The sequence below is a fragment of the Diabrotica undecimpunctata genome, chromosome 1 (genome assembly GCF_040954645.1).
Source record: "Diabrotica undecimpunctata isolate CICGRU chromosome 1, icDiaUnde3, whole genome shotgun sequence".
Taxonomy (NCBI): Eukaryota; Metazoa; Arthropoda; class Insecta; order Coleoptera; family Chrysomelidae; genus Diabrotica; species Diabrotica undecimpunctata.
This window is the reverse complement of record NC_092803.1, coordinates 49373189-49400765: the sequence shown is the minus strand read 5'-3', so window position 1 is coordinate 49400765 and position 27577 is coordinate 49373189.

Below are 27577 nucleotides of genomic sequence, written 5' to 3'. Positions count from 1 at the left end.
AATTCTACCCTCCGATTTCTAAATACTTGTTTTGCCTCGATCTTAATCTTTGCTTACAATCTCCACAAAACCCCCATGCATTGTCTACCCACTTTCACTCACAAATCGTTTTTAGAATAAAAGAAATTTAAATTGTTTATACACGAAAAACTTAATACCGGGCAATCCCAATCTGTACATAATTTTTTTTGATAAAACCGACAAATAGGTATTTTACATAATTGAATGCAACAAACAAATATTTGAAATAATATTACTTTACTGTATTACAAATTGACAATTTTTTTATACACAAATTATTATACAGTTAGATATTTAGATTTCCCTTCTTCTTCTCTGCCTTTATTTATCTACAATAGTATATATATATATATATATATATATATATATATATATATATTTATATATAAGTATATATATATATATATATATGTATATATATAATATATATATATATATATATATATTTATATATAAGTATATATATATATATATATATGTATATATATAATATATATATATATATATATATATATATATATATATATATATATTAAATATAAATTTTATATCAGTTTATTCGCCGAAATTGTCTCCGCAGGATATTGATATATCGCATTGCAACCTGCCCTTCTCATTTCCACTCACTAAAGCTTCGATCGCTCCCTCACACTCTAACATGCACAACTATACATAAAATCAATAACCAACCGTACGAGAATTATAAAAACGTCATCCACGACCTTCATTGCAATGTATTATTTTCCACCCCCACGGGCTTTTCTTTCCGTTACAATCGAAGAAATCAGTAAAAAACTTTAGCGATCTCGAAGAGCTTTCCCGCATACCTTAGCCCCAAAGCTCGTCGAGGTATCTTCCTGGAAAATTTTCGTAGCAGGAGAACATCAGGCGTAAGAGATAAGGGTTTTCCACGGAAAGCTTTCCAACCCTTCCTCTGTTGATAGTGCGCAGTGTAATCGATCAATAAATTTGCATGATTCCGTCATTACCGTTGTACAAATAATACCTCCTCGATAACAATGAGGCACGTGCGTGATATCTGCTGTGAGTGATAAATATAACGAGGTTACCATTGCATTACGCTAATACAATTTCGTATAACTTATACATAACAGTAATCGAAATCACCGTAAGCAATAATAAATCTATAAAAAAGTGAGAACAAAGAAACATAATCGGAACGGAACGGAACCGGACATATAAAAATAAATTATAATATAAATTTAAAAGGTTAGAAACGAAAAACAAAAAAAAATGGGCTGGCATCAGCTGGAAACTCAAAAACAATTTTTATATCTATGTCTGAAGTATAAAATGAAATTCGATGTCAATATAAGAACAATGTTAAATGGAATAAGACTGACTATAGCGTGATTTTCTACTGGTAATATCTTATCAAACACGTCTTTTGTATATATGCATAAGGGAGAGAAGAAAATGTACAAAAATGTTATATGAGAGAACTAACTTAATCAAAAAAGGGAGGTTTGATCTTTAGTGGCTCGAGTTCATATTTTTTATTGCTGTAAATAGCTACTCTGCCGCTTGTCATGTCAGGATGCTGTCTATATTCTTATTCTTCTTCTGCATCTTCTTCTTCTTCTTTTTCTTCTTTTTATGTAGACATGACCCTGCCTGTTTTTCAATGTGCCTCCAGTAAGTTGTCGTTCCATTGTTTTCATGGTCTTCCTACTGATCGTCTTCCTACGGGGAACCATCTCTCGCCGTCTTTCTGACTGGGTTTAATCAAATTACTTGCTTGCTCTTCCTCTAGCTTTGCAACCGTGTGTGGGGTTTGGACTGTTTAACAATGATTGCATTCTATTCTGCCATTGGCGGAGAATTCTGCAAGGACCTAGAGGTTTCCACTGTATCTGCGAATTGATCAGTCTATCATGATGTGGTGTTTGGTCTGTCTCGTTGATCCACAATCGCACTGTGGGCTTTCTGCGTGACCCTATCACTAGACAAGATAATAAAAAAACGATCAAACGGAGGAACTATAAACAAGTAGTAGTACAAATAATAGGATTTGCCGATATAACCATGGTAGAAACGGATAAGAGGGCACCAAAGAAAACCTTCCAAGAAATAAAAAACGAAGCCAGACTAAGAGGAGTGGAAATAAATAAAAATTAAACAAAATACATGAACTTAAACAAGAAAACGAAGACACTAATGACAGAACTGAAAATAGATGCACACAGTTTCGAAGAGCTTGAAACGTATAAATATTTGGGAGTAGTCAACAGAAGAAATAAAAGTGTAGATATGAAAAGAAGAATTCAAGCAGGAAATAGAGCATTCTATAGAAATAAAAAATGTTTAGAGATAAGAAGATATAATAAGCCAAAATACAAAAATAAAAATCTACAAAACGACCATATAAGAGCAATAGTAGAATATGCTGCAGAGACATTTACATTAACAGCAAAAGAAGAAAATCAACTGAAAGTTTTTCAGAGAAAGATGATGGGAAATACTGGAACCAAAGAGGGAAAACGAAGAGGATGCAAGACAATGGATGAATCAGGAAATACAAAAATAGATGCGTCAAGAGAACGTAGAGCAATAAAAGCACAGAGAATTAAATGGTATAGACACATAATGAAAAGAGAGAAGAGCAATTCATTAAGAGTTATAACGGAATAGATACCACCAGGTAAAAGAACCAGAAGCAGACCTAAAAAGATGGAGACAAAAAGTGAAGGAAGACTTAAGGAGCATGGAAATTAGAAATACAGGAAGGACAATCAAAAACAGATACCAGTGGAGAAAAGTAATGGAAAGAGCGAAGACACACTAGAAACTGTAAAACCAAACCCAGAATGGGATGATCCCACACACAAAAAGGATATTCAAGTAAAAACAGCTTCTCGTTCTTCGGGAACGTATAGTTATTATATATATATATATATATATATATATATATATATATATATATATATATATATATATATATATATATATATATAAATATATATATATATAATATATATATATATATATATATATATATATATATATATAAGCGAAACGTCTTCAATAAATAGATGAAGTAGCCACCTTCTTTGTCTTTTTTTCTTTTTTCTCTCTACCTTTTGACCGAAAAACCCACCACCCTTCGAGTGATCCTTAACTTATATTGGATTGACGGTCGTACTCCTTTTCTCGATATATATATATATATATATATATATATATATATATATATATATATATTATATACCTTTCAAAGATTCGTTAGGTTGCGGTCAAAAGGCCTAGTAATTAAAACACTATGTGGACTCTTTTATTAAAAGTCGCGCTTACTAAACTGTTTAGTTTCTTTATCAAGACTACTAAAATTTATTGTAATTAGTTTTATATTCTATTAGTAAAAAGTATTTACTAAATGTTGAGATCGGAATAGTTCGCAATCCATGTTAAAATGAAAAATAATATATATTTTGACATGACACAAATAATCAGTCAGTAAATTTAAAAAAATATAATTTAAAGTTTATTTTAAATGTAGCAAAAGATTTATTATTTACTGATTTGTTTTACAAAAGTAATTTCAACATAATTATCCCGCTTTTTATCCCATAGTTGGTTATATTAATTACATCTTCATAAAAAACAGGATAATTATGTTGAAATTACTTTTGTAAAACAAATCAGTAATATAAATATTTATATAGTTATATAAATAATTTTAAATTGCCACATTAGATATATGTACACTTAGATTGTCGGGTTGTTGTAGAATTTTGAAAAAAGTTTTAAACAGGATCATGATTATTTTTTTCTATTCACTACAATGCACATCTCGAGACTTTTTTTCACAACTTTTTGCTGCAACCTCACACAAGTAAGTGTTTTATTTTATTTTGTAAAGTATACAATTTCACCATTTTGTAACATTATTGTAGATTTCGTCTGAAGATGTTAGAAAAATCTAACGAAATATAACGAAATCGTTGATAAGAGTACACTTTGGCTTTTAATATTCAGCTGCTAACCCAATGAACCACCTTTTCGACATTGACTTATATGATTTAGACAGTTGTTACCATCCTATTGTTAAATATATATATATATATATATATATATATATATATATATATATATATATTTGATAGTTTAGCCGAAAGTAACACCAAGTATCTCGTCCGCAGAGATGGAAGAGGTAGGTTTCAGTTTTCTTGGTATTAGGGCGTGTTCGCCATTATTTGAAGTAGTTGCCAAACACTGTTAAGTCCTCGTTCAAAGCCTTTTCTCCCATTTCTTTGGCTTCGTTTTGAAATATCATAGCCAGGTCATCGGCATAGGCATACTAACATTATTCACAAGCTCTAAAGACTCGTGAAAATACTCCAGTGTGTGAGATTAGGATAATATTATTTTTAAACGTCTGCTAAAGTAATGTGAAATAAAAAACTACAATCTTCTGTGCGATTTAACAGCGTTATTCGGTGAACACATAAACACTAAAAATTTAATTAATTATTATACAGGGTGTTTCATTAAGAATTGTCTATATAGTAACTGGACAAACCTTAGCACAAAATACGAAGGTTTAACCTAAAACACTTCAATAAAATATTCCTCCTTACCGAGATACAGAGTGTTTTATTACTAATATTCTAAAATAATTTCACCTTATGGTTTTAACACCTTCCAATATTTTTTGTTAAAACTTGTATGAGCACAAAATCTCCGTATTTTGTGCTCAGGTTTCTTCAGTTACTATATGGCAATTCCTAATGAAACACCCTGTATAAATCAAACATGTATATATACAACATTCAACAAACTCAAAAGAAGTATCGGAAAAAGAAGGGTTAAAAATGAATATTGAGAAAATTAAGGTAATGTTAACTGAAGAAGTGGATATCACACTTGATGATACCAAGCTTGAACATGTGTATCATACTTTAGATATAAAATAAAGCAAGGAAAACAAAATCAAAATGTATAAATTACAGGAATAATAAGCACCGGGAAGCACTAGGTAAACCAAGCTTCATTATAAAAGATCAAACTATCCCAATTAATTTAAAGCCGCAGGTTTTTGGCACACGTACCCTTCCTATCATGACTTATGGAATGGAGACTGTGACACTTACTAAAGAATTTCTTAAGAGACTAAGAACAACTCAAAGATCTATTGAGGGAATCATGTTAAACATAAGCTTAAGAGATCATAGGAGAAACGAAGATGTAAGAAGAAAAATCAAAGTAGAAAATGTTATCTAAGCTACCGCAAAATCTAAGTGAAAATTGGCTGGACATTTATGGGCTCTACAAGAGATAGCGGAGAGAAGTGGACAAAGAGACCAATACAATGGCGACCAACAGTACATCAACGAGATATACGAAGGTTACAAAAAATATTGACGACATTCAAGAAAATGCAGGGAGAAACCGGTACCAGATAACCCAAAACATGAAAAACACAAACGGAAGCCTATGTCCACGAGTGAACCAAAAGAGGCTGCTAAGAAAGAAGAAGCAGATATACAACATTCGTTGTACGTTAAGATGTTGCTAATAATGCAGATCGTTAACGCGACCATTCAGATTCAAAATTTATTTGTGATTAACAAAAATATTAAAACTGTTATATAATTAGTTAAACCTGTATCTTTCCAAATTGTTAAAAACTGACAAGGTTAGAAAAAGCGAAAATATTTGTTTATAATAAAATTATAGGACGTATGTCATCCATATTCTAGAGTATACCTCTTATCTTAATAGCTATATTTATTGGCTTTGCGTAAAAACTAAGCGCACAACATAATTTTTACAGAACCGTATTATGTTTTATTATTAAAATACATAGTAATTATTTTCCCTTATTCTAGCAAATTAAACAAAATAAATCCATTCCTCATTCTCTTTGTCTTTATGTATAAACTAAGTCCTAAGGGAGTATAAAAATTAAATCCTTTCTTAGATGTCTTGTTGTCCCTCGCCATGTCTTTTTTGCCCTTTCTCTCCTACTCCTTTCGAGAACTTGATGCTCAGCGATTCTTCTTCTTCTCTTCTTCCTCTCTTTTTTATGTAGGCATGACTCTGTCTGTTTTTCAATGTGTTTGGGAACTCAAACTTTGGGAACGAAAATAAACGAGGTAGACCTTTGTCTGGTACCTCACTTCCCATTTTGAAGAAGAAGAAACCGAATCATCATGAACCCCCAAAATTAGACAAAGTAATTGGAGGCACTGGCCACAACTAATTGATATACCAAATGCTCGAAGATGTCACTCAAAAGCTTGCAAAAGAAAAACAAAATACATCTGCCAAAGGTGCAACGAGCCGCTGTGTCCATCGTGCTTTAAACATTTTCATACCAGTAACTGACGCTTCCGCGATTCCGCAAGTGCATAGTGACCACTAGAGTGGACGGACTATATTTTAGGATTTAAGAAAAAAATTTCATGTTTTACACTTACTATACTATTTTCTAACGTTAATTTTTAATATTTTGTAATAAAATAATTTTTCTAAGAAAAAAAAATATTCCTTAAAAATATGCATTAGAGGATTAATTTGACCCGGTCAAATGCCTTCTTAAGGATCACGAAACAGATATGCCGGTTTGTTGTATTCTAATGATTTTTAGGGTCGGTGCATGATCTTCCCGACCTAAAACCTTGTTGTTCGTCTGCTAGTATTATAATTTCATTCAGTTTATTTATCACTTTGGTTTTTAATATTAGTGTTATTTAATAAATTAATTCCTCTGTTATTTTCCGGGTCCGATTTTTCTCCCTTTTTGAAGAGAGGTATGCTTGATCTTCATTCTTGAGGAATGATTCTTTATTGATTTGATTTTATTGAATGATTTCTCTGTTGATGTTGATGGGACTCAACTACTTTAATTAATTAATCAAAAAAAATTTTATTAATTAAGCAAATCAAAACATAAACAGAAAACAAATCTCAGGGCTCAATTTTTATATAAATCACTTTCATTCGTGACTTCTAGTATTTCTTAGTTGTGTTGTGAATTTATTAAAAGGTTCAATATTTATAACACTTACGGATTTAATTTATTTCTTTATTTATATTAACTTATCTGACAATAATTTATTATATCCGTACGTAACAAATTCGCGAGCGCGGGTCTTGAGAATTAACTGGCCCTCCATATAAAAATGTTGTATTTATATACGAAATCCTGATATACTAGAACAGCATCGAAAGATCGCATTGTCTTGCATCGAAAAATCGAGAAGCATCTAGTTGGAGAATTCACCATAATTTGAATCTAGAACCTCCGGCGAAATTTCTACAACAAAACAGAATATTAGTCATCATATATTTTACAGTTATTTTTAGGCCAGGATTTTTATCGTAACATTGCCCCCGTCTTAAAAGATGGTTCCTCCTGGAACCTTGTCGGGACTGGAACCGGAACTGTATGCTGGTATCGGCAACTGGACCCTCTTTTACAACTTCCAGTTGTATAAAAATGACAAGGGACGGTTTTCTCTCCGCACCGGTAACTATGCGGATTGCAACAGACTAACACCTGGACTTCGGTGTCTTTAAAGATCTCCTCCACCATATTTCGGATAACCCTCCAATCTAATTGGCGGCACTCCAACTTTGGCATGGCTAACTTTTGCACGTCGGACTCTAGTACGTGCTCTCTCAATTGAAGTAAGGCTTCCCATACATCTCGGTAGGTAGGTTGGTCACGGGCAGTGTCTTTTGTTACCAGGTAGAAAAGGTAACGTGATGCATCTTGGAGTTTCAAGGTTTTACCGGGAGCTGGCACCTGGCATTGAAGTTCTGCAACTCGACCAAACTTCCTTCGAAAGACGGATGCCAACCCTGGTGCGTCTTTGATACTGGCCGGGATGGTGAGGGCCAGCGAGTAGTCATCGGGGAGCGCGAGTAGATCTTGCTTTTCTTCAGTGGTAACACCATGTCTCGCTTTACCGGTACCTCCATAGGCACCCATGAATTCCTCAAACGTGAGGTCAGACACATCGTGGACTTGGTTTACTTCCACTTCTTCATCTACGTCGTGGTCACCTTCGAAAGACGCCAGCCGGTTATGGTGTACTATCATCGGCTTTCCCTTCGGAATCTTGCTTATTCGGTAGATGACATCGTTGATCTTCTCCATAATGAGGTATGGACCTTCCCAAAACTGCTGCAATTTGGGAGAACAACCTTTTCGCTTCTTGGGATTATACAGCCATACTTTGTCGTTCTTCTTAAAGCAACCCTTTTCGGCTTGTGTATCGTACCGTTTCTTCATTCGGTCGCTAGCGATCTGAAGGTGGGAACGGACCAACTCATGTACATCGTCCATTCTTCTTCGTAATTCGATCACATAATCTTCACCTGCTACATCTTCTCCAGGTCGACACCCAAACTCTAGATCACAAGGTAGTCGCATTTCGCGTCCGAATAGGACTTTCGCTGGTGTCTGGCCTGTTGATTCGTTAACAGCAGATCTGTAGGCCATCGTGAAGAACGGAAGGTATTGGTCCCAGTCTCGCTGATGATCGGACACCATCTTTGTCAAATACTTGCCAACTGTCCTATTCATTCGTTCTACCATACCATCCGATTGCGGATGATACGCGGTAGTTCTTGTTTTCTTCATGCCTAGTCTATCACATATTCCTTGGAATAGATCGCTTTCGAAGTTCCTGCCTTGGTCACTATGGATCTCCAAAGGCACTCCAAATCGGCTGATATATTCTTGGATCAACTTATCTGCAACGGTGGCGGCCTTCTGGTCTGGAAGTGCGTAAATCTCGACCCATTTAGTGAAGTAATCCATTACTACCAGCATGTACTTGCCTCCATTTTCACTTTCTGGAAATGGCCCAGCAATGTCCAAAGCTATTCTTTCAAACGGGCTTCCAACATTATATTGTCTCATAGGGGCTCTCCTTTTTCGGTAAGGCCCGTTACTCGTGGCACAAATAGTACATTTCTTACACCAGTCTTTTACATCGTCGGAACTGTTCATCCAATAAAACCGTTCCCGAATTCGCTGAAGGGTTTTCCTTACACCAAAATGCCCTCCCGATGGACTGTCGTGTAACTGACGAAGTACTTCGGCTATTCTGCTCTTTGGGATCACCAACTGTCTTCTCTTCTCTGAACCGTCATCATTTTCCAGGACTCGTTTAAGCAAGCCATCTTCGATGATAAATGAGTCCCACTGGGCCCAATACGTCTTAACTACTGAGCATAGGTTTGATATTTCCTGCCAAGGTGGTCGACGGTTTTCCTCTTTCCATTTTCGGATTTTCTGTATAACTGGATCTCTCTCTTGTTCTTCCCTTATCTTAGTAGGCGTCCAGTCGTCGTTGAGAATCGTCGTTCTTAGCACTGCTGCTTCCTTGGATTCCGTTTTGTTGCAGTGGGAACACTCTGCTGGGCATGGCCTTCTGGAAAGAGAATCAGCGTTTCTGTGGCTAACTCCGGCTCGGTGCTCAATCTTAAAATCGTATTCTTGGAGTCGTTCGATCCACCTGGCTATCTGACCCTCTGGATTCTTAAACTGCATCAACCACTTAAGGGCGGCATGGTCGGTTCGGATTAAAAACTTCCTTCCATAGAGGTATTGATAGAAGTGCTCTACTGATTTCACTACTGCCAGAAGTTCTCTTCTCGTGACGCAATAATTCCGCTCAGGTTTTGAAAGAACTTTACTAAAATATCCGAGGACTCGTTCCTGTCCTCCTTGAATCTGAGACAGCACTCCTCCAATTCCCACATTACTTGCATCCGTATCTAAGATGAACTCTCCTTCTGGCAGTGGATACCCCAAAATTGGTGCTGTTATTAAATGCTTTTTCAACGTTTCAAAGGCATTTTGGCAGTCTATATCCCAGCGGTATTCTCTTGATTCCTCTGTAAGTCGCGTTAATGGCTTAGCGATATCTGCAAACTTCTTAATAAACCTCCGGTAGTAAGTACATAGTCCAAGAAAACTTCTCACTTGATGTTTGTCAGTTGGTTTTGGCCATTCCTTAATGGAATCGATTTTTCCCTTATCCACGGCCACTCCTTCTTTACTGACTATATGACCCAGATAATTGACTTTACCTTGAAATAGCTGGCACTTCTTGGGGTTTAGCATCAATTGGGCAGCTTTAAGTCGATTAAAAACGTTTTCTAAATTCCTCAAATGATCTTCGAATGTCTCCCCCAAGACGATTATGTCATCTAAATAAACCAGGCATGTTTTCCAAGATAACCCTCTCAACACATTTTCCATAAGCCTCTCAAATGTCGCAGGAGCATTACAGAGTCCAAATGGCATAACGTTGAATTGCCACAATCCAGATCCTGTGGTGAAGGCTGTCTTTTCTTTATCTACTGGGTCCATTTCTACCTGCCAGTATCCAGACTTCAAATCCAAAGTAGAAAACAATTTACTTCCAGCCAATGTGTCCAATGTGTCATCGATCCGAGGCAGAGGATAACTATCTTTCTTGGTAACGTTGTTCAGCAAACGGTAATCCACACAGAACCTCGTCGTTCCGTCTTTCTTCTTAACCAGGACCACCGGAGAGACCCATGGGTTCGTAGAAGGTTCTATCACCCCGTCTTTCTTCATTTCCTGAACAATCGTTTCAGCTTCCTCTCTTTTCGCCTGTGGTAATCGTCGAGCTGTTTGACGAATTGGCTTAGCATTACCAGTATCAATTTTATGCTTAACAACCGTAGTTCTTCCCGTCTTTCCTCCTTTCGGTACGAAAATATCACGATACTGCCGAAGAAATTCCCTTAATTTCCTTTTCTCCATCTGATTTAGAGACTGTCCTGCAACTGCAACCATTTGGTCGAATTTATCGTTGGAATTATCAGATGTTGTCGCCTGACGGATTATGGATGTCACAGGTACACAAGTTCCTACTTTTGTCTCTTTCTTTATGGTCACTGGGTAGTCGTTGACATTGATAAGTCTCACAGGAATTTCCTTAGCCGAAGTCACCAATTCCTTTCCAATTATGATTCCACGGCCAACCTCATCGTCGTGGTTCCAAGGCTCCATCATAACAGGTCTCCCTTCGTCCACAAATCCCTGTAGCCGCGCTACTATGATCGTTTCGCTTCTCGCAGGCACGACTGTATCTTCTGTAATGGCTGCTTGCACAGTGTTATCATTATGTGGATGGAGAAATACCTCCTCGTTGCCAACTTTGATTACCTTATTCTTAAAATCCAATTGGAATCCATGCATATTCATTACGTCCATTCCTAATATAACATCCTCTTCGATGTCAGCAACTATAACAGTATGGACGAACTTTTCTGCTCCAATTCCCAATTGTATCTGGATTTCTCCATGAATGTTGGCATTTTCACCTGTAGCGGTCCGAAGTCGCAACCTCGTTGGTAACAGTTTCTTTCGGCTGTTTATAACTGTCGGGCGTATAATGGTTCTGGTCGCTCCGGTATCCACCAACAACGTATGCTTTTTACCATTTATGTCTCCATCTACATATACACTATCTTCACGACATTTCAAAGAAGCTATTAGTATGAGAGGGTCTTTGGAAGAGTTCCGGGTCGAAGCTGCCTCCCTAAGGTTGACTCGTTCTGGTTTTCCTGATGGTGAGTTTCTTGATTTTATGGTCTTCTTTTTCTTGCATGTCATGCTTTTCATCATGTTAACGAGCTGGTCAAGTTTATCTTCATCTCCTTCCTCTTCTACAGTCCTAACTTTACTGTACCCACCAGAGGCCTGCGTAGCTGACTCGTATTCGAGGGCGGCGGATAAGACATCAACCAGCGTCTTGTGACGAGCTAATCGTAGTGTTCTCTGCATTTCATGATCACGAAGACCATCAATAAACGTTTGAACGGCCAATTTTTCCATCATGTCTTCGGGAGCTGTTGGATAAGCATATCGTACTAGTCTGGCAATATCTACCTCATATTCTTGAAGAGCCTCATCTTTCTTCTGTCTACGATTTTTAAGCTGCGACTGATATACATGCTCCAAATGTTCGTGGCCATATCGCATATTTAACCTCTTCTTCAGTTGTTCGAAATCATCGGTCTCCTCTACTGCTATGGTCTGAAGCACATCTAAGGCATCTCCTCGAAGAGCGATAGTCAGGTTTACCGCCTTTTCTTTTTCAGACCATCCATTTGCTCTTGCGGCTGATTCGAACTGTTTCATGTAGTTGTTCCATGATGATTTTCCGTCGAAAGTTGGGACTTTAACATGAATAGAACCTCCACTTCCTTCAAATTTCGGCCGTGTCTCCAACTTACATTTCGTCTCGTCTTCTTTTATCTCCACTGTAATTGGATTGTTTCCTCTCTCTGCTGTCCCGGTTTCCTCCATCTTCTTTTCCATCTCTTTCCATATCTTTTCTTCGAAGGCCAACATATCGGCAGCAACTTGGTTTTTTAACGAAGATATTCTATCGTCCAGGGCAAACATCTCAGAAGTGACTTTAGAGATTTCCGAAGAGATGTTAGCAGAGACTTTGCTTTCCAGAGAAGAAATCTCGTTAGAAACTTTGCTTTCTAAAGAAGCGATGTCGCCGGATACTTTGTTCTCCAATGATGCGATGTCGCCGGAAACTTTGGCTACATCACCAGAAACTTTGGCTACATCAGAAGAAACTTTCGAAATATCGTCAGAAACTTTGTTCTCCAATTTCGAAATCGACGAGATGACAGCATCATGTTTGTCTTCAAATATATAAGTCTCTGGATCTAGTCCTTCTTCTAGCAAAGCGTTCTTTAGTCGTTGGACTAACTCAGCCTTTTTTCCGGTGGAAGATAATTCTCTGTCTTCAAGATGTCTTCTTAAATTAGTCACTGTCAGCTCATAAATCGTAGCCATTTTCACAATTTATTTTATATTCACTTGTATTATTATTATAAGTCTAATTTATGTTCGATCCCACTTCTGACACCATTTGTTGTGAATTTATTAAAAGGTTCAATATTTATAACACTTACGGATTTAATTTATTTCTTTATTTATATTAACTTATCTGACAATAATTTATTATATCCGTACGTAACAAATTCGCGAGCGCGGGTCTTGAGAATTAACTGGCCCTCCATATAAAAATGTTGTATTTATATACGAAATCCTGATATACTAGAACAGCATCGAAAGATCGCATTGTCTTGCATCGAAAAATCGAGAAGCATCTAGTTGGAGAATTCACCATAATTTGAATCTAGAACCTCCGGCGAAATTTCTACAACAAAACAGAATATTAGTCATCATATATTTTACAGTTATTTTTAGGCCAGGATTTTTATCGTAACAGTTGTTTCCTTATCGGTATAGACACGGGAAAACACATAAATTCAATAGAAATTATCAATACCATTTATTTTCTCAAAAGGAATTAAAATATTAAATATTGCAATTTTCTTAATCCTAGTATATTTATATCGTACTAACAACACGAATAGAGAATCTTATTTCTTATTGTCTTCTTTGTAACTAAAACCAACTTTAACAATTTATAACAAACAAATCTGATTGAATTTGAATAATTTTATAATAATGAAATGTTATGAAATTTAATATGCAATATCGTATTTAATACGAAAAACCCATACATTTGTCACCCATGTCACAAAAGAAAACGACTTACCTTTGTTGATAAATCGACAATGTGTGCACACGTAAAATTTTTCCTTTCTGGATTGTGTTGTAACCAAAAGAACTCGTCCACGTTCCCCAACAATGTGTTTCTGCTACTCTGCTAATTCTGCCCTCCTTCTTGTTCACTGCTTCCCACAGTGCTCGTTCCTATCTTCTGCTGATGCAATTCTCCACCTTTTTTTTTGAATCACTTCTACTTTTTGTGACCCAAAGATCTCTTTTATCGACTCGCCACAAATTCAAACAAACGTTTCCTCTTAACTTACACAACTGGACACATCAGACTCCAAGGAGTTTTCAAAAGAACCTCTCTACTTGGTCTATCACCCGTTCCACGATTCTGCTAATAACACTTGTAACTTTTAACACAACCTGCGTTACTTTTCCAACACAAGATCTTCAAAACTGGACTTCTCCTTTCGATCGAACAAACACAACTGCCAAAATCTACTAATTCATTCCAGACATCGGCTCGTCTCCCTTTGCATCATTATTTTTCATCCAATCAAAAAAACTTTCAACCATACCATATAATTTACCAAATTCAACATCTCTTGTAATTCTAAAGAAATTCTCAAACTTTCGTATTTGCTTGTTCTTTCTGGAGTTCCAAGAATAAATAAAATTCCTTATACCTTTATAACCACAACTATTTTTAAGAGAGTAATACAAAAGAATATTTTAAAAGCTGTCTACTTTATACAATAATCGCTCTTTGAAATACATACGGGTTACTGGATTTTTTAGCCTATAAATGACTATCCAAATAATCTCTTATTGTTGTGACGCCTTACCAAACATTTATATTTCGGCGAAGACACTTTCTTAAAATTAGCTATAATTATTTTTACAAATGTTGTCATATACAGAGCATTAAAAATTTACACGATCGCGGTCTATGAAGATGCAATTTTTATTTTATTTTTAATTTCAAATAGGAACATAGTAATATATATATATATATATATATATATATATATATATATACATAGGGCTTTTGCAAAAATGCTAAAAGAGGTCGATTTTTATTCCAAAGGGGTCACCCTTTAATGATATAGATATCTGTCCCCCTCCTTCTCGGTACCACAAACCTTTAATTTTAAATAGGGAATATAACATGTGTGGTAAATCATTAGACAGGTAATTCGCTGGAGAATTCAGGCATCCATGATTTTTTTTATATTAACTCTGTAGCATTTTCGTTTCACCACGTATATCATAAAAAAACCGAAAACGATTTTTAATCTTTTGCGTTTCTGAGATTGATAATGTAAACATTTTGGAGTCTGTACTCTTTCCTCAAAGAGAATGATTTGAGAGTGATGATTTCACTTCATGGGAAACGGTCGCTTTCATTGTCGAGGTTCGAGTTTTGTCATCAAGGACTTCGATGTTGGTTAGAGTACGATGGATAGCGCCATGATACGGCATCTCGGAAGTAGCACCTTGATAAGGCAGTATAAACAGTCGGAAGAGTCCATTAACGCGACGAGGAGAGTCCGTTATACAACATGTTAACTTTTCAAGTTTATTAAAATCTATAAAAAGGATATTAACTAACAGCTGTTTTATATCATTCTGAATTATTATTTTTTTGTACATTTGAATCATCTGTTTGTTTGAATCATATATAGATTCACCACGTGTTTAATAAAATTACACGTTTAGTTAAAATAAATAAATAATAAATTTATTTTATTCAAATTTATAAATATTACTTAAAATTTAAAAATACGGAAAAGATAGTATAAAGTTTCGCGATAGTCTACATTATCTAAAATTATCATTATCTAAGGTCATTTAATATTTTATTATTAGGTATCTGAATCCGATAAAACCTTAGTCCCTCTCTGAGCATATTTATACCTATTTGTCCTATCGGACCCCTACATCAATTATTGTTGTTGTTGAAAGCAATTCACGTGCATAATATTGTGTATCAATTTTCCCACTTTTTTTATAAACACATGCATATATAAGTAAGTAGATACATATTATAAAATACTTACATAATAAAATTCTACCTAAAACTCCAGTGTCAATAAAAATATTAAGATAAAACGTTGAACAAAGGTAAACATGTTTTTTACTTTCTTAGAGATGTTAATTACATAATTTTTAGGAAAAAATAAGATCAAAATAAGAATATAAAAATCTTTGAATTTATAACAGAATGTATACTCACACAATTATTTGATTTGGATGCATAATATTGTATCATTTCGATTGAAACGATGAACGTAACAGATTTTTATTGATAAACCAAGTAAATGTTTCTTCGTATATTTAAAGGGAGGTCATATTCTTAACTGTTTTTTATATGTACGTTTAGGTTTTCTAGCGTCATAACTTTCTGAACTGTTAACTGAACCGTTAGAGTTCCATTATAGACTACTACAAGTCCATGGAAGATTTTTAATCGGAACAAATAAAATATTTGTACCAGAAGCGGGGAAATTTTTTATTTTCGGAAAACTTTTTCCCCATTTTCAGCAATTTGAAACAGGCATTCATAAACAAAGTTTCGGATCGGTATATAGATTATTTTTTTGCAATTGAACAGGGGGTGAGAAATCTAAGGCGCAACCGTTAATTTGAACACTGATGGTTTGAGTGCCGATAAGAATAGGCGGCATAGTTTTTTATGTTGTTATTACATATTGTAGTATTGATTTATATGTGATAAATGTTGGGTCATATGACCCCCTAAAAATGCCCGGGCTTGTAGTCTATTAATGATTGTCAACGTTCCTGAACACTCTAACTCTCTTCTTACTACTCACTCATGGTTGTCTCGATTCCCTCTTCAATTACAATTCAAAGTAGCAGATCCACCTGAATATTATACTGTAATATAAGTTGTCTTGATGGGAAGTGGAGAATTAAAAGAGAGAAGAGAAATCCAGGTACAAGTATGTTCACCTTGCTAAGCGGCGCTTATCTGTTTTGAAGGACACAACGGTGACCTTTGGGACGTGTGTCTATAGATCTAGGATGGGGTATATGTAGATAAAAATTTGGGAATTGAAACGTACCCATGAAAATAACACAATTTGGTACTAAAAGAAAGAAGGAAAATAAAGGGTGCCACCTAGTCCTTTTTAGGTGGACGAGGAAAAGTCAACACTTGACCTAGGAGAAGATTGGTTTAAGAAAGATTTCAAAAAAATAACAAATATGCTAAGTCTCTCTAACAAAACCAAAATGCTTATATAGTGAAAAAGAAAGAAAAACAAACACACTTACATTACATTGTCGCTCTACATTTCTGTCAGAATTATTTTATTATGAGAGAAAAATTAAAAATTTTTATTTCTTAATAAAAGTTTAACCGAGTAAAAGTTAATATAGAATGTCAACATATTAGAAAAATAGGCATAAATTAAACAAAGCCAATAGCGAAAATAGATAATGTAAATTTAGACAAATCAGGATTTAAACAAATACTCCTAGAATTAGGTGGAATACCTTCATAACTGGGTAAGGCTAAAGTGTGAATTTAAATAGAAAAAATTAACAAAATTATTATAAAATTACCTCAGTTATAGCATATCAGGTTATTATTGGTATTATAACTTACTAGATTACCAGAATACTGAACATACAAACTTTTGGGTTGTACACAAAAAACAAAAGTTATTCTGAAATACCAAGAAATTGTGGGACATACCCTATACATAAAAACGGGGCACTGCACTAAATACATATGTAACAAAAGTTAAAAATAAAACCAGGTATATTTCCTTGGTTATCCAAATAGGAAACATTCAGCAATTGTAACTCGATCTGTTTTGATAGATTTTAAATTAATTTGAAAAGACTTACAAAGAACTCTGTTTATTTTCTTCCAATCGACACTGATTTTAAACTTTTAACTTAATTAAACTTCAAACACTTTATTTAATCTTTGCTTAGCTGCTTTGCATCTCTTGAAATTAGACATGTGTACTTCAATATTCGTAGTACTTAACTACCACATTACTTCACATCACATTTCCCACACGAAAAATACTAAATTGTGCGAACTACCATGACCTACCATCATGATCGCTAAAATATAAGTGACGTGATCTCAAAATACCTTCACTTACCAAAATAAGTTTAAATTTCCTAAAGTGGATTTAGCTGTTTTGAGCATCTGCATTTTATTTTAAAATCTCCATAGGCGGAACTGAGATTAAACGAATTTCTAGTGAGGCAATTAGTATTTCTTTTCGAAAGAGCACTCTACTAATTATAGACAGACTTTAAATTTGTTTAGATTATTACTTTTAAAACGCAAAAGGAGTATAACCTTTTTGGGTTCTTATGATTTACAGGGTGAAATAAAAATGCTACAATACCACTACTACTATATGTTGGTTTGTAATGTTCTCCGACTTTTAATCTCTTTGTCCCGTCGTTCTATAGGTCCTCTTCTGTTTCTTTCTCTCGTCTCTTTGTCTATTCCTTCTCTCCAACTTGTTCTCGGTCTACTGAAAACAAGTTGTCTTTTTTTATTTTCTTTGGTGATGAATTGGTCTCATAAAATACTGTTAAACATTTTAATAGCTTTTCTACCTACCGTATTTCTTTCTCTTAAATCAACCATATAAGAGAAACGTACAGATATTTTCCCAATTTAGGAAAAGAATACAAAACCCCAACAAAGTGACCCAGTGATCCAAAAGAAATAAAATTAATCTGGAAAACCTATTTCCAAACTCTACTAGGAACGCAAAAAAATGAAGAGCATATAAATATGCATCATATTGAGGGAGACACCGAAAATATAGAAGCCCTGACCATGGGAGAGGTTAAATAAGCAATACGAGCACAAAAGAATTACAAGTCTCCAGGCATTGACATTGTCTGCTCTGAGCTATATAAATTAGGTGGCGAACACCTAGTAGGAAAAATGCATATGCTTATGAACAAGATTTGGAATGATGAAAAGATCCCTAGCGACTGAAAAACCGGGATTATATGCGCAATCTATAAAAAAAGGGATAAACTGTAATACGAAAATTATCGAGGCATAACCCTTTTCTGCATAGCGTAAAAAGTTTTTACTTACATACTAAACAAACGACTCCAACAACTAACTGAAAATATTGTCGGGGAATATTAAACCGACAGGGAAGATCTACAAATGATCAGCTTTTTCATTGAAATTCGGTCGAAATTCCATCAGGTCTAGGATTTCCCGTGTCATCTACTCATTTTTTGCTAATATTGTAGGTGTTACACTATATGTATACTAGAATAAGAATATGGTCTAAGCAATTTAAAAGAACAGTATATCAGAAATCTTCTTTCAAATTTCTCCGAGTTTTTAAAAATGCAAAAAATATCCTCTAATTTACAATTAAAAGACATAGGCTTAAGAAGCATTTCTTTGAAATAATCATCTCAGTTTAGAACTAAGACAAAGAATGGTTAAGTGCTATTTTTGATCTGTACTTTTGTATGGAGCAGAAGCGTGGACACTAAAAGTATCAAGTATGAACAGAATTGAAGCATTGAGTCAGTTAAGGATCTGATATCAATAAAAAATGTAAAGAGTAGAAGTCCTAAATGGGCATCTTGGGGTACTCCAGAGCTTGGAAAGTTTTCAGTTGAAGTAAAGCCCTTCAGTTTGACACACAAAGACCGGTCTTGTATATAATGATACTTTCTAAGATACTTTCTTAGATTATTTAAGCAGTTTCTTTCAATTTCAATGCTAGGTTGAGTTACAACAAGAGTTTAATGTCATACACGTTTAATGATGTTAACTTGATTTCAAGATTATTTCAGTTTTAGTACTTTTTTTTTAATGTACCAGCCATTTTTTTCTTTTGCCTTCTTTGTTAAATAACTATCTATCTATCTATTTTGATTTTGTTTGTCCATTTTTAGATATGACCCTCCCCTTAAATTTATTGGCCATAGTCTTCCACGCTGTAGTAGGGATAACTCTAGTGGGGTTATACTGACCATATTTGGTCGATAGAGCCTCGTTTGTTATCTAATAGGGTGAATTGGGATATGAGGAACTAATACCATATAGTTATATATTTTATTTATAAAGTGAAATATATTTTATTTATTATATATTCAATGTATTTATCATATATTATACGATATATTTAATTTAACTGTGCCAAAGCTTTCTACTACTTCAAACTGCTTCAAAGCTTTCCACATTCAGCTACACAAGTCTAAGGGAAATCGCTAGGTTTACAAAACCTTCTCGACGTTCTGTTCTCCTTCTACCGGACCTATTGCGGGTTTCAACCGGAAACGTTTAAGGAAAGCTATTAACCGGAAATCCGGAAGCTAAAGAATAAAACAATTACTTGTTAATTTGTCAACACTTACGGTAATTCGTTTTTTCTAGAAAACTTATTAATCGCCTTTCGAAAGTCCTACAGAAAACCTGCCAATAGCTTTAATAGCAGGAGAGTAGAATGTTTAAAGAAGTTAGGGAAAAGCCGGAAAGCTCTTTAGAAAAGCTCTCATAGGTTATGGAAAGAATCTATAAAACCGCGATTTTTGTATGGGAAAATTTATTTTACTAGCTAAATCAAATTAACATTATAAATAATTTTTTTGTAATTGATAATTCCAAAATATGAAATTTATGTAATATCGATAAAAAGGTTTTATTTTAGGTTAATTTAGGTAAAAAAGGTTTTTAAGTTTAGACGCAATATTACTCGATGGTACACCCTGACTCGAGGTAAAAAAAATTAATATACGAATGAGAAGAACTCAAAAATAAGGTTAATGAGACTCGAATCAGAAGGTATATATGTTACCGGCCAAACCCGATTTCGGGACAAACTAGTTAAGCCTAGGCTAAACTAGTTCTTCCTATGCGCGTTAGGATCAATTGGTATAGCCCAGTCCAAACTAATTCATCTTAAGCTCGATAGGATAAACCAGTTTAGGCTAGACCAAAGTAGTTAATCCTAATATAAATACCCAACCTTCAGAATAAACTAGTACAGGATAGTGCAAACCAATTTAGCCGAGTCGAAAGTAATTGCGCAATGTGGAAAATTCCCAAATCACGCTCCGGGTTCTGGTTTGCCCATACGTCGTTTTAAATTTGAATACTAATTTTGCCTAGCTGTCAACCATGCGTAAAGTGATTAGTTAATGACTGCAGTTCAGAAAATCCTCTCCCACCAAAAAGTTCCAAAATTAAAGAAAACCCATTGTTTATATCTTTTATGTAGTTTGGGTTTATCTTTTTTATGTCTTTTGGTTGGTGTTTCATTGGAAGTTCCCCCTCCAAGTTCGATGCTCTCCCCAAGGCAAGTGTCTAGATCTGCCACTGCTACTGTTTAAATTTAAAGGTTTACGTATTTGGATAGATTACAAGGTTTTCTTCATTTTCGATATGGATGATTCTACTTCAAGTTGACAAGCAGATCAAAAACAATGTAGGCGTACCCAGGGCGGTTTGGGGGGTTAAACACCCCCTCCCCAGGCATATAAAGTAAAAAATAAATATAAAGAATAGTAGGAAAATATAACTTGTCTTTCACACACAATACAAAAATCCAAAACGATAATTTATTAATTAAATTATCTGTAAGGACCTGTACATGTGAAAGGTTATTTTCATCGCTGAAAGTACTAAAGACTTACTTAAGAAATTGTATTACCGAAGAAAGACTAAATGGTTACGCTTTGATGTTTATCCATCTTCTTCTTCTTACGATGCTTATCCGTTCCGGATGTTGGCGATCAACATGGCTATCCTAACTTTGCTTGCTGCTATTCTGAATAGTCCGGTTGTCGATGTATTAAACCACTTTCTCAGGTTTTGAAGCCAAGATATTCTTCTTCTCCCTGGTCCTCTCTTTCCAAATACCTTGCCCTGAAGAATGAGTTGCAACAAGCCGTATCTCTGTTCATTCCTCATAACAGGGCCAAGATATTCTAGTTTGCGCTCTTTGATGGTGTTAATAATCTCGCATTCCTTGCCTATTCTACGTAGGACCTCAACATTAGTCACACGATCCACCCATGAAATTCTTAAAATACGTCTGTAACCAACATCTCGAATGCCTCGAGTTTTCTTAAAGAAGCTTCGGAAAGTGTCCAGGCCTCTACTCCGTATAATAAAGAAGAAAATACATAGCATCTAATGAGAGAGATTTTGGTAGCAAGTGGTAAATCGTGACTTCTGAAAAGAGACTTCATCATTATGAACGCCGATCTCGCTTTTCCTATGCGTTGTTTTATTTCACTGGAGTGATCCCATTGGCTGTTAATGTTGGTACCAAGGTATGTGTAGCTGTCCACTCTGTCAATTGGATGTTGGTTAACCATCAGGACATTCAAATAGATGAAATAGGGGTAATAAACCATATGGCCCTAAAGCAACGCCGTTAAGACATTTTATTATAAATTTAATTTGTTTACAACTTATTATTTAAAATACAGTTCAGGATTTAAATTAATATTTTTCATATTTAGATATAGGTAGATACCTAATATTAGGCTCATGCTAACAGTAGACAGAACGAGTCTGTTGCGAGTAGCATGCGCCTACAGGACTGTATCTGCGGCGGCCTTGTGGACTATCACGGGTTGTATTCCTCTGCAAGTGTTAACAGTAGAAAGGAAACATCTCTATGAGAGAAGGGAGCATTTGACAACAGCCATAAAACAAGAAGAAAGGGAAATATCAATGGAAAAATGGCAAGAAGAATGGAACAACACGAAAGATGTTGCCCAGTGGACCAAGATGCTGATCCCGAGCCTAAGAAACTGGATAGATTGTCTGTTTTAGGGCGTATCTTCATAGGTTCAGAAAGACAGACACAGACAAATAGCTATACTGCGAATATTCCGATACTGTTACTGTGAGAGATGATCGTGAAGATGACGGGAAGTAAGAAGAGATGGAATAGTGCTCACAATTACATCCGAACAGTAATTAAAAAGAAAGAAGAAGAAGAGAAACACCAACTGGGCCAACGACAGAGATAAGATCTAGATAAGAGAAGAGAGTGTTCCAAAAATGTCGTCAGCCTTACAGGGCTTGGGAGTACATTACGTGTGATAGTCAACTGCGCACTAGTAGGAGAGGGTGGTTTTAGTTGGTAGGCAGGATAACAAAAACCTGAATCTTTGGGATTAATATCTTTAGTCCTTTAAATTAAACTAGAACCCTCCATCAAAATGAAGGTAGCATAAAAAACATTTCGGTGTCCAACCAACCCCCCACCAGGAAAATTCTAGCTGCGACACTGCGTTGAACAAGTTGAAGATGCAAAAAAATGTAAAAAAAACGACACTATTACAACAAAGAAGATTAAAACGATTTGCAGTGCTAAAAATTGGGGATGTGAAAAAATTGATTGCACGGAGTGAAGGTAATATAAAATACTACATTCCATCTGATGAACTTTACAATGTGATTGATGCAGCTCATGTGGCTATGGACTACGGTGGTCGTGACAGGATGTTAGCCGAAAAATCAAAAAAATATGCCAATATTACAAAAGAAATTATAAGCCTCTATTTTTCTATGTGTAGTGACTGTCATCAAAAGAAAACAAAGAAGAAAAGATGAATATTTTCTAAATCCATTCTTCATTCGGAGATGAATAGTAAGTGGCAAGTAGATCTGACCTATTTTCAAACACAACCAGATGGAAATTTTAAATTGATTATGGTTTACCAAGACCGTCTAACAAAATTTGTTCTACTAGGGGCTTTACAATCTAAAAGACCGACAGAGTTACTATTTGAATGATATAGTTCTATACTCCATTCGCTTAGCTCGGGCATATTTTGACAGATTCATTGTCGGAAACCTACAACACAACAAATCCTACTTCTCAGTATTAATAGCTCAAGAATACTACTATCGCAGACTTCTTTCTTTGAAAAAAAAAAGAATTAGTCGAAATAGTGGAAGTGTATACTAAACCCATAAAATTTTGGGTAGTATTTATTTAAAAAATATATTTTAGTTGTTATAATTTAACATAACTATTTATTATATATGGTGCAAATAAATAAATATTAATTGTCGGTAATTCTCAAAGTTCTATTTTATTTACTATTTAGTTTGTTTACTATTAATATTGGCTATGAGTACGTGTGCTTGGTTGTATAGTAATTTCCAGCCACTTCGAGTCTGTCAAAAAGTAACTAACTTCGCAAAAAAATAATTACTAAATTCACTAGACAGTTCGGACTGGAGATAGCGAACCGAGTATAACTATAGGAGCGCCGTACATTCTTCAATCTTAAAACGGTAAGGAATTTGTAAATAGTGTTATAAGTAAGTTTGCCAATCACTGGCCAGATCTCAAAATTGTGCACGGAAAGCCCAGGCACACTTTAAGTCAGGGCTTCGTTGAACGTGTCAATCAAGATATTGAGAATATGATAGGTTCTTGGACGAAGGACAACGTTTCAACGAAATAGTCAGAAGGCTTGAGATATGTCCAATTAATGAAAAACCGCTTCTACCATTCAGGGATAACATAATTGCCATACAACGCATTATCTGGAGTAGGACTTCCGACTTCCTTTTTGTCGCAAGAAATAATAAATGAAATTCAAGATGAAGATGACTTAAGGAAGCTAATAGAGGATAAATTGCAATTTTAACCTCAGAGAAGACAGTGATGATAACGTTGAAGAAGTTCAAGAAAGTTCCAAGAAAAAGTTTCTTTATCTGAAAATGGCATTCAAAAAGCTAGAAAAAGTACATCAGAAAATCTTGTGAAACAGACTAAAAAAATGAAAGCAACTGAAAAGTCTCATTCACCAGCCAACATTTGAGATAATGTGACTATACCGATTCTAGAAGTTGACAAAACGCAAAGGTGAATTCAAAAACATCATTGAAGTTATTCTTCAGACAAATGACGATGATTTGTACAACGTTGGCACCGAATATAAAGTACTCAGAACTACTACTTTGGAGTATTAATGTAGCTAATATATTTTTAAATTTTTCAGATCAGAATTCGACATTAGCCATTAAACTTTTTTATAGGTAGCAGATGTATGCCATGGATCTGAAATATTATTAAGGGTTGCAGCTACTACATTCATTGTCAGATGCAGCTGCAAAAAACGCTGTTCCACAAACAGATGCAAGTGCAAGAAGCAATGATACTCTGAAAGTGCCACCAAAACATTGTAAAAATAAATGATAATTTTAATAATTGAGGTATAATTATTGCTTTTATAAAAAAACACGTATTATTTGTTAGAATATGATTGTTTGTATTAGCAATTGTCCATTATCATTTTTAAAAAAATGGTTATTTTTCCAATTTCAGAGTATTTTATTCAGTTTATATATTTAGTTTGGCTTTTTATGTATGCTATATTGTTTATAATAAGTCGTATTAGTTTATTCTGGAGTGTGATGTGAGTATTTATATCAGGTACAACTAGTTTGGACTAGGCTATACCAATTAATCCTATCACGTTTAGGAAGAATTACCTAGTTAAGCCTAGGCGAAACTAGTTTGTAATGAAATCGGGTTTGGCCGACAATATAAATCATACAATACAAATCATAAAAACAAAGTAAACACATACGTTATGTTGTTTGGAATAGATTGAAAGACTACAACTCAAAGCAGAAATTACTAAAATGGACTATATAATTGACCGATCAGAATCAAGCGAAAAAAAAAAGAAAAAGAGACCCAGAAAAAACGGAGGAAAGGATTAAATTCATGTAGATATATTTGTAGACAAATAACTTTTCTAAATATATTTATCAACTTTCTGTAAATAACACAATATTTTGTTCAAAATTACAATACATCAATAGGTTTCTGTATCTTACCGTTGAAAAAACTTAGTTAAAAAAACAGTTCTTACAATATTTGTTGAACAATATACTGATAAAAAAAGATTTATTAAGGAGTACGATGAAGAGTTATGTTAATCTCTGACGTAAATATGAAAACAATAAATAATAAAGACGAATGTTTTCTCTCGGGATAATTAGAAATAGGATCAGTGAGGCTTCTAATGGCTTATATATGGTAAAAAAACTTTTACCATAATATCTTGTTCGTTTTTCAAAGCAAAGACGTAAACATTAAGATTTGAATATACAGGGTGTCCAGAAACTCTTCTGACAAACTAAAACCAGAGATTCCTCAGATAATTTTAAGACGATTTAACCCAATTCATCTAGTTCGAAAATGCTAAGAGCTAGAGCTCTTTGAAGATGGCGTAAGTAGTTTTTTTAATACTTCGTCTCTACAGAACGCTTCTATTTAGAAAAACGAAAACTGGTACGATTATGTATCCTCCAGAGTTAAATCGATTGCATTAATTGCGAAATTCTAGTACCGTTTTGAGTAGGTTAACGAATATTTTAACGCAAAATTTTTTCTCTTTAACTTCATCGCATTGTTGATACTAGATTATTAAATTTTTGTTTATTCTAATAGTAAAAGTTACTCTTACTTTAAGTCTGTAGGATACACCATTTTCTAGAAAAATCGATTTGAAAATTTTTCGTCATAAAAGTTCAATTAATAGATACCTTATAACAATTTTATTTGCCTACCACATTGGGTATCACTTATAGGGGGTTGAAAGTAGGGACAGCAATTATTGGGCTGGAGATAGGGTAAGCAAACCAACCGAAACGTTTGCGAACGGCCATTCTTGTTTTGGTTGGAGAGCTGGGTCGTAAGTAAGTGAATAAAATAGGGACTGGAAGCTGTAACTACAAAGAGAGAAATAAAAAAAAATACTTACATATATTTCCTGGGCAACACACACAAGAATGTTCCTAAACTATTTGAAATGGACGCCAGTTAAAAGAATCCTCTTGCTGGATAGAATGAAAGGCTTTTCTTTCCTAAAAAATATTAAAGGGTGAAATCTTTTTAAATGAAATAATTCTACAGCTCCTGGTTTAGAGAGAAACATTTCATATTTAATATTACTTCATATCAACAGTTATATAAATAATATTAACAACAAAACTTACAGGTTGCGCGACATTTCTAACGATTTACAACAAGCTCCAGACGTTGGGGACACTGATAGGAATTTAAATTATTATTAGAAATGAAAAATATCTAAATTTTCAACGGAGCTTACATAGGGTCTACATTTGAACAAAACAGATATCAAAATGATGGGTATGTACCAAATGACAAAGAGGATAATACTGACTGTCACATGTCGAAATGAAATATTAAACTTGTTTTGAAATATTAATTAATTATTTTTAACTTTATTTAAAAAAAGACTAATATGAATTTAAAGAAAATCCGAACTAAACAACGAAACCAACTGCCCTGGTAGCGGGCTCATCGTAGAGTGACATCCTAATCTTCCCCGCAATACTTTCTCACCAACCTAACTGGATATTTATTTGACACGCAATACTAAGCGGAATCAACGCCACAAGAATGCAATTAAAATTATTATATACAGACCAGAAATGTTTATATTATCAATCTCAGTGACCCAAAAAAATTGAGGATATTTTTGGGTAATTTAACATATACAGGGTAATTCGAAATGCTACATGTTACTTAATTAATTTTATCATAGAAATCATAGAAAAAGCTTGGGAAAAGCAACAAAAAATCAATTTAAAACAAAATTTTATTTAAAGGTTTTTAAAAACAAAGTATTTATTACGATGGAACAAAACTACGAGTAACACAAAAGAACAAGTATCAAAGGTTTACTTCTAAAATCGTTGCAAGCATCTTGTATCCTTAGCTAGCATTGTGCACGATTTTGTATCGGAACGGAATAAACAAATGCTTTTATATCCTCAAAAACATTAACCGCAAAGATTCAAATCCGGCGACCTTGCTGGCGAAGCAACTGGACAGCCTCTTCCAATCCAGTGGTCTTCGTAGTTATTATCAAGAAAGCCTCGTACAGTCCTGGAAGTTTGCGGAATAGCCGTCATGTAGAATCCATAAGTTTTGCCGAATATTTACCGGT